The sequence below is a fragment of the Oryza sativa genome, chromosome 4 (assembly GCF_034140825.1).
Source record: "Oryza sativa Japonica Group chromosome 4, ASM3414082v1".
In the NCBI taxonomy this organism is placed as follows: domain Eukaryota; kingdom Viridiplantae; phylum Streptophyta; class Magnoliopsida; order Poales; family Poaceae; genus Oryza; species Oryza sativa.
In genome coordinates, this window is record NC_089038.1 from 2201693 (window position 1) to 2210689 (window position 8997).

Genomic DNA, 8997 nt, shown 5'->3' on the forward strand with positions numbered 1-8997 from the left:
AGAGGTATTGTAGTCGATAGTACATATTTAGGGTTTTGTTTCACTTGCTCATCATAAAGCCACATCCCATTTGGTTTAACTGCATCGGCTAGGTCCTGACGATACGTTATCAGTTCTATCGGCCGATCGGCTATCGTTCATCTAATTACGTTTTGTTGCAGGATCAAACCAGCTCGTATGCTCTTGACACTCGAGGCAAGCCTTTGACCAGCACTGGAGTGAAGCAAAATCTCCCAGGGCACCATGTTTCGCATCAACACTTACGTCAGAGTTTTTTTTTTTATATTAATTGATCTCTAAGCCTAATAAAATGTAAAAAAAAAGACCTATGGGGGTAAGGCCACCTATTTATAAGGGCTATGGCCAATTTTAATATATCATAGCCCCGACCTTGACACCTACACAATCGAATCATTTTATACCTTTACCTTTTCACCATATTTTCTAATTTACCTTAGTTCCATCCAACTTGGAACATTTCCATCGTAAACCACCCGTCTTTGTTGTGAGAGTGTGATATCCTTCGTAGCTTTGTCCCGTAAACCTTTCGATTCACCCACGAGATGGGTCATTATTTCCGTATTGATCTAAATCAGCTTTTAGACTGGTTTAATCTCTAAATTGGCTCTCCTAGCCAATTTTGATCTTTTGTGAACTCATCTGGGTTGAGAGGTTTTCAAGTTGGAACGTTCGGTGACTCAATTAAAACTATAAATCTTTAGCCGAGTCTATGTTGGTAAAAAAACGTCAATGCAAATCAACCATAGAGACTAGTTCCATTGTTTCACATTATAGGACGTCTTGGGTTTTTAATAGATTTATGTATAGATCCATATATGTGCTTCATATTTATATCTATATTCATATGAATATTAGTGAATCTAGAAAAGGGATGAGAAAGGCTAAAACGTCTTAATAATATGGAATGGAATTCTGATTACCGTGTCTATTGATATTGCTCATCCATTCCATAACAGAGTTGGTTAGAAAGACAGGCTGATAGAGTTCTCTGAGTCTCAAACGGCATGTCCTATACAGAGTAGTTTTTTCTTTAAAAGTAAACTACTGCTAGCTTCTGCCAACAGTTAACAAGTGTTTCTCTAGCTAGTTAAATTTCTGTTGCTACGATGAACCGACAACAGTATACTCCACTGTCACTTTCAGAGTTGGACAAAGTCATTAATAAAGTTGGTAGAATTAAATGGGAGAGTATTGTGATTGGAGAAAAAGTGGGGATAGGTAGGAAAATTAAATGGTACATGATTATGTTTGGTTGGGAAGAGAACGTTGGTGAAGAACTTGTTTTATTTTAGGAAAAAATTTGAAGGCTAGAAGTTATTATATTATAGGACGAATGTAGTATATATCATTCGCACACTTTTGGGCTGTGTCGTTCGCTCGGAGGTTCATCGGAGTTGGAGAAGACCTTGTTTCTGCACTTCAACGATGTCCCCAAAGTGAGACCTTGTCATGAGTCATTACGTATTCAAAATGCACAATCGATGGCTGTTTTGGGCTCCGCCATTGTCCTTTTTTAGGGTCTTGGTAGCTTAGATTAGTTAGAGTCACTATGCCAGATCCTCACACCTGTGACGGTATATCTGTGACGGGCATAAGTGTTGGTCAGCAATGAGGGTCACCTTTGACGGATCCTATGGGATGACGTCATCGAAGAACCATCCAGTGGCGACCCATCACAGGTAACTAGTCACCTGTGACGGGCCAAAAATGGAACCCGTCAAAGGTGAGGTAAAGTCACCTCTGACGGGCAAGAAATATATGGCCCGTCTGTTGTTATTTCTTAGCGACATTACTAGAAATATAATTCCCAGCAATGGCGCAGAAATACTTCTGGTATATTACGGTTACAGAGTTCATCCGCAAGCGCACGTATATACCATTGTAGCATTTTACCCGACAGTATTCCAAGGGTATTGTATTTATTTTATCCCGTGGGAAGATCATGTAGAGAGAACTTTTCTAATAATTTATATGTTACTTGTAATAATCATATACTAGGTAGGGGTTAAGATAATCCATGGGTAGAATTACACACAAGCAGTAGCTACTTATTCTCATATTAAATTATCTAAGCTAAGTGGAAAGAAAAAGAGAAAGATAATCTATTCCTATACTTCTAGTATACATACATTCTAGTTATCCGATATACTAGCTAATACCCTCTATCCGATGCCCCTCCGATGCCCTCCTGGTACTTCGAGAAGCCACCCCTTACTGCCGAGTTCCTTACGACAGTCCGTCATGACCATACAACCGGGGCTAAATACGGAGGAGTACCCTCCCCAGGGAATTAACTTAGGATTATATACACGAGCGAAGGAATACCCATACTGAGCTGTCACCATCAGCGGTCCACCTCTGATCCGCAGCATATAACCCCAAATAATGATATCTCATAATCTAGACACCACGTCTAAACTTCTAGATACTACTATAATATTATCATCATGACATAGAGTAATTGCATAAGCAAACATTATACCCGTGCCAAAGCATCTCCAGATAAGCTAGCAGCATATTTAGTATAACAAGAATATAATGTAAAGTAGGCATTCATATACTCGGAAAGTATTTCAATACCATAAATTTATATAGAAGAGTATTCTAAATAAAGTACAAAGCTTACAAAAAAAGGAAAGGAAAGCTACTAGAGCCATACCCGAACTCTTCCGAAGACTTTCGAACTCCTGATTTCTACTCTATTCCTATTCCACTAGCTTGATACTACTAGACTAAACTTGAGAGAATATGAGAGAGCTCTTGCTTGAGGTGTGTGAGTGAAGTGAGAAGGTGAGGGGTTTATATAGCCTCCCAATGACGATTGTGACGGTTGGAATGGTCGAAAATACCCTCCAACCATCATTGGGGGCTAATCTGCACGGTCTAGCCTCAACCCTGCATCCAACGGCGCTAGGGGGGTTCAGCCGAACCTCCTGGTTCGGCCGAACCAGGGGCCGGCCCAACCAGCCCAGGTTTTGGCTGGTGGCCTCCTCTGTTGATCCTCTTCGTAGACTTGTGAATTTTGGTCCAATTCATCGTTTCAATTCTGAGTTCTTGGCCCATTCATGTATAAGTCTGATTATCGACATCGTCCGATTGATTTATCATCTGTGTTGATGTCGATTCTCCTCCACTTTATTGCTATTCTCTGCAAAAGGTTAGTATACCTAATACTAGTGGAATATTATTATTCTAACATATATATGCATTGCAAGCATTACTATTTCTCCTCTATTTTGGTAATATTGACGGTCGAAATTGATCGATAACGACCGTCAACAAAACCCCCCAAGTTTGAACCTTTGCTCATCCTGAGTGAAGGACAAAAGGAAACAAAAACTTGGTTGTTCATCAGGACTTGCTACTATGCTGTATATCACAAAGATACAGGTGCAAGGTATATGTACTATCTCTCAGATTAAATAATCTTTGGCACGGTAGCTTATCCTTACCCATGATTTCCACGAGACACTGCTTCTCCTTGCCTTGAGAAGTTGAAAGACAGAACAACAATTAGAGCACCAATCACCCAATCTTTATTCAACTCTCATTCCGAAAGTTTTCAAATGATTTTGCAAAAGAAAGCCAAGTTCCTCAAATGATCTACTCAGTCTCTCCAAGTGTATCAATATGAATTCCTCACCAAATTTGCCTCTTTGATTCCTACTCTAAGGTTTTGATATGTGGAGCTCGGTAGGGATCAAACATGTCATACTTGCATTCACATTTATTACTAAGTCAAAAGCTTAGACTAAAGCAGATAAATAAACATACTGAAAATCAAGATCGTGCAATGTGTGTGTGACAAATGGTGGAAATGATTTATGAAGGAAAATAAAGAAAATGCTTCTCCTTTGTGCTTACATTCTTATCCCAAAACTCCTTCTTTTATTGATTAGGAGAGTGCATGGCTACAATTTTTTTCTTCAATGTCATGCTCATGCTTGATGGAGCATAACTTTAGGAGAATGCTATGCTCCATCAAGCATAACCATGCCTTTCCCCCCTTCTTTTTTTAAAAGGAATTTTCTTTTTAGGAGAAGAAAGCACCTAAAAGCATGGAGAATTTATTTTGGTGGTAATATGGAAATGGAATGGAATATTTTCTTAGCTCCCAATGTAGGAGTTTAGCTTGTGCATATATGTGGGTGTATGATCTTGATCATAGAGCATGAGAATTATCTACACAAGTCACAAGAGTTTGACAAAGTTCAATGGAATAGCAAGTAACCAAAATGTATATGGTTTAATAATAATAGCACATTTTTGGCTCTGGTACGAATTTATATCAAATGAGGAACTTTCAAATTTTATCATTTTGAAAAACAAATCATCCGGAATTCAAGTCAAACTAGGATCGGGATCATATTAACTCTTATTTACTATCTCATATCTCACAACAACCTAGACTTAGATTAGCAAGTGCAGCTCATTTACCTCAGGTTCCCAGATAATTGTTGGCTACTTATATTTAATCCTTTGAGAGAGCACTTACCTATGAACCTTATATATAAGGGATATAAAACAGAGCAACTATTCATCATTTCAACAAAGAGAACTAGGTTGTCTTACCTAGCATTACTCAAACCTATCCTATCTTTTCGGTATTTTCTATTTTGCAAATTTTTATGTTGTTTTCAGTTTATAAGATGCAATTGAAAAGAAAACATACAACTGGAAAGGAAAATATGCAATGTGATACAAGTTACCCCAGTGGGGGGAGAGATGTCTCCCCCCCCAAGCTTGGCTTTCACTCAGGGTCCTTGGTAAGGATTGAACCCCTGGAAGCGGAAGTACGCTTAAAGGTCATCGTGCTGTTGCTGCATCATGTTGTTGAAGTTTGCGAACTCAGCGTCAACAGATTGTTGCCATTCTTGCGTTTGTGCTATATTTTCCATGAGGTTGTACTGGATCTCTCCTGTCTGCATATCAAGGGTGTCCATTCTCCTAGTGATTTCACCCAAGTCCCAATGAGAGGAACTCGAGCGCCATTTACTTGGAGATGGAGGCACACCACTTGATCTGGAAGGTTGGTTGTCCCCCCCCAATGTATGTCATGAGGCGCATGCCATCGGTCCTCACTGACACTTGCCCAGTTTGAGACTACGATGCTGTGGCGTGGAGCTTGAGTCCATCCGGGTGCATCTTCAGTTGGTTCCTAACCTGCCTCACACATTTGTACGGGTGCTGAGGAGTTGCTACTATGCTGTATATCTCTAAGATACAGGTGCAAGGTATATGCACTCTCTCTCAGATTAAATAATCTTTGGCGCGGTGGCTTATCCTTATCCCTGATTCCCACGTGACACTGCTACTCCTCGCCTTGGCTGGTTGAAAGATAGAACAACAATTAGAGCACCAATCATCCAATCTTTATTCAACTCTTATTCCGAAAGTTTTCAAATGATTTTGCAAAAGAAAGCCAAGTTCCTCAAATAATCCACTCAGTCTCTCCAAGTGTATCAATATGAATTCCTCACAAGATTTGCCTTTTTAATTTCTACTCTAAGGTTTGATATGTGGAACTCAGTAGGGATCAAACATGGCATACTTGCATTCACATTTATTACTAAGTCAAAAGCTTAGACTAAAGCAGATAACTAAACATACTCAAGATCAAGATCGTGCAATGTGTGTGTGATATATGGTGGAAATGGTTTATGAGAGAAAATAAAGAAAATGCTTCTCCTTTGTGCTTACTTTCTTCTCCCAAAAATCTTTCCTTTACTGATTAGGAGAGGGGATGGCTACATTTTTTTTTCAATATCATGCTCATGCTTGGTGGAGCATAACTTTATTATTCTCTTTTTTATAACCATGCCTTTCCCCCTTCTCTTTTTCTTTTCAAAAGGATTTTTCTTTTTAAGAGAAGAAAGCACATGAAAGCATAGAGAATTTATTTTGGTGGTAACATGGAAATGGAATGGAATGGAATATTTGCTTAGCTCCCAGTGTAGGAGTTTGGCATGTACATTTATGTGGGTGTATGATCTTGATCATAGAGCATGAGAAGTATCTACACAAGTCTCAAGAGTTTGATAAAGTTCAATGGAATGGCAAGTAACCAAAATTTAAATGGCTCAATCATGATAGCACATTTTTGGCTCTGGTAGGAATTTATATCAATTGAGGAACTTTCAAATTTATCATTTTGAAAAACAAAACATCCGAAATTTAAGTCAAACTAGGATCAAGATCATAGTAACTCTCATTTACTATCTCATATCTCGCAACAACCTAGACTCAGATTAGCAAGTGCAGCCTATTTACCTCAGGTTCCTAGATAATTGTTGGCTACTTATATTTAACCTTTGAGAGAGCACTTACCTATGAACCCATATATAAGAGATATAAAACAGAGCAACTATTCATCATTTCAACAAAGAGAACTAGCTTGTCTTACCTAGCATGATCCAAACCTATCCTATCCTTTTGGTATTTTCTATTTTGTAAATTTTTATGTTGTTTTCAGTTTATAAGACGCAATTGGAAAGCAAATATGCAATAGGAGAGGGAAATATGTAATGTGATACAAGTTACCTTAGTGGGGAGGGGGAGAGGTGTCTTCCCCAAGCTTGGCTTTCGCTCAGGGTCCTTGATAAGGATTGAACCCCTGAAAACGGAAGTACGCTTGAAGGTCATCGTGCTGTTGCTGCATCATGTTGTTGATGTTGGCGAACTGAGAATCAGCAGACTGTTGCCATTCTGTTGATGTAAAAACATGAGGCCTGGGAGATCTGCTTAACTTCAGTGCAGGTCCAAAAGCTTGCCTTTAGGTGTATGAGCGTGCCAGTTGATTTGATCCTGCAATCAACAAGAACAAAAATAAAGAAACCGCGGTTAAATCCATAAATGATAGCCGATCGGCTAAGTGCCGATGACATATCATTTATCTTTGAGCCGATGTCATATATGCATCGATCAGCAGTCATTAATAAATAAGAAAGAACTAAATCTACTCGATCGGCTGTAGATATTAACGGTATATAGTCCTTATACCGATATATACTTAAATCAAGTGATTGGGATAGATCAGTTGCCACGCCGAGACAGTATAAATCACTTAGATCGAAATATATATTAATAACGAGTCTATATGTGTTCATAACATAGCCGATCAAGATAGATCTAGCATGTATCGGCTAATACTCCGATACCACTCTATATTAAGATATCACAGCAAATAAAATATACCAAACGAAAGCCTAATATACTTAAATGCGACAAGATCTTAATATAAAGGGCATATTTAAGATGTCAATCAAGCATATGAAATAAATGTAGTTAAATCAGGTAAGATCGGCTGAAACTCCGATACTACCCTAATCAGCAACCAAAGACAGGCTAGAGATTGGGATTCTAATCACGACTCATAAGATCAAACTCAACTAATACAAGTATAAGTATGAAAAAAAGGACAATATCTAGACAATCAAGCCGTTGGATGTGTCATAGAGTGGTGGATATCTTATATAATTTAAGTCAACATCGGTATTTAACCTAATCGGCTGCCTTCTAGTAACAGATGTTAGCCGACTGTAGGTTAGGTAGCGATATTATCAGAGATTATGTAAGATATATGATAACTCGACGAATTACATAAACAAGATTAGAGTATGTTAGAGATGTTACTGTTGTTGTTGCCTCCTTGATAGTATGGGCATGGCTGGTTCAACCCCTGTCCTCCTTATGGACGATACCCGTTGTGGTTGTTGTTGCCCATGTACATCGCCTCCTCACGGGTTCTGGGCAGTCATTCCCAGAATGACCCGTGCCGCCACAGACCTTACACGTAACGTGTGAGTCCATGGCCTTGACGGTGCCTTGTGGCCGTTTCTCGTGGTCGTCCAAGTGTTGCATGAGGAGGTCCAGCTTGGCAGCAAGTAATTCCGTCTCCTTGACGGTGTGCATGCCTCTCTAACGGGTCCGGAGTCATTTCTCCCTCCAACCCATATTGGAGACCATCTTCTCTATTAAGTCAACGGATCCTCGAACCGTTTTACAAAAGAAAGCCCCTCCAGCTACCGTGTCTAGATGATCGCGGGACGTGGGTGTGAGTCCATTGTAAAAATTCTGCAGAATTAGCTAGTCGTCCATCCCATGATGAGGATAGGCGGCCACATACTCTTGCAGATGTTCCTATGCTTCAGGAATAGACTCGTCCCTCGTCTGTTGGAAACTAGAAATTCGTCCACGATGGGCATTGGTTTTGCCTATCGGGAAGAACTTCAAGAGGAATGTCGTAGAGCACTTGTCCCAGATGTTGACAGCAGCACGATTGGCGTAAAACCACTGCTTCGCTCTCCCGAGGAGGGAGAATGGAAACAGCCTCAGCCTGACGGCTTCTTGACTGACGCCCTTGATGGTGTACGTGCTACAGATCTCCAGGAACTGCTGCAGATGAGTGTTGGCATCCTCGTTAGGCTTGCCATAGAACGGGCTAGCATGCGCCATCGTGATAAGGCTGGACTTCAGGTCGAAATCCACGTCTCCAATGTTGATCTGCGGCCCAATGGCCACATTTTCAGCAGAGGGAGCAACGAACTCGCGGAAGGTCTTGTCAGCCATAGTCTTGAAGGTCGGTGGCGCTGGTATGGCTGGTTTGTCTGTTGGTAGAGTTTTCTGCGGAACAACGACTCGCGGCCTGACACTCCGGAAGAAATCTTCTGGATTTTCTTTGAAGTTTTCCGGCAAGTTGAAACCGGTCATGCACTACCCTGTTTTCAAAACAGAAGTGAAAACAACCAAGGTTAGCCTACAAAGGAAAATGATTATACATAGGTAAATATAAAGTATTAGTTCAAGTAATCTTTATTATGAATCTTCCCCGGCAACGGCGCCAGAAATGCTTGTTGGTATTTCTTGACGACATTACTAGAAATATAATTCCCAGCAATGGCGCATAAATACTTCTATTATATTACGGTTACAGAGTTCATCCACAAGCGCACGGATATATCATTGTAGCATTTCACC

At 40.1% G+C, this 8997-nt stretch overlaps 1 non-coding gene across 1 annotated transcript; it reads left to right on the top strand.

Annotated features, from left to right (window-relative positions):
* Positions 1–8116: 8116 nt before the first annotated feature.
* LOC112938862 (small nucleolar RNA R71) lies at positions 8117–8223 on the top strand. The gene has a single exon (XR_003242182.1). It is a non-coding gene; the product is annotated as a small nucleolar RNA R71 (small nucleolar RNA).
* Positions 8224–8997: the final 774 nt, after the last annotated feature.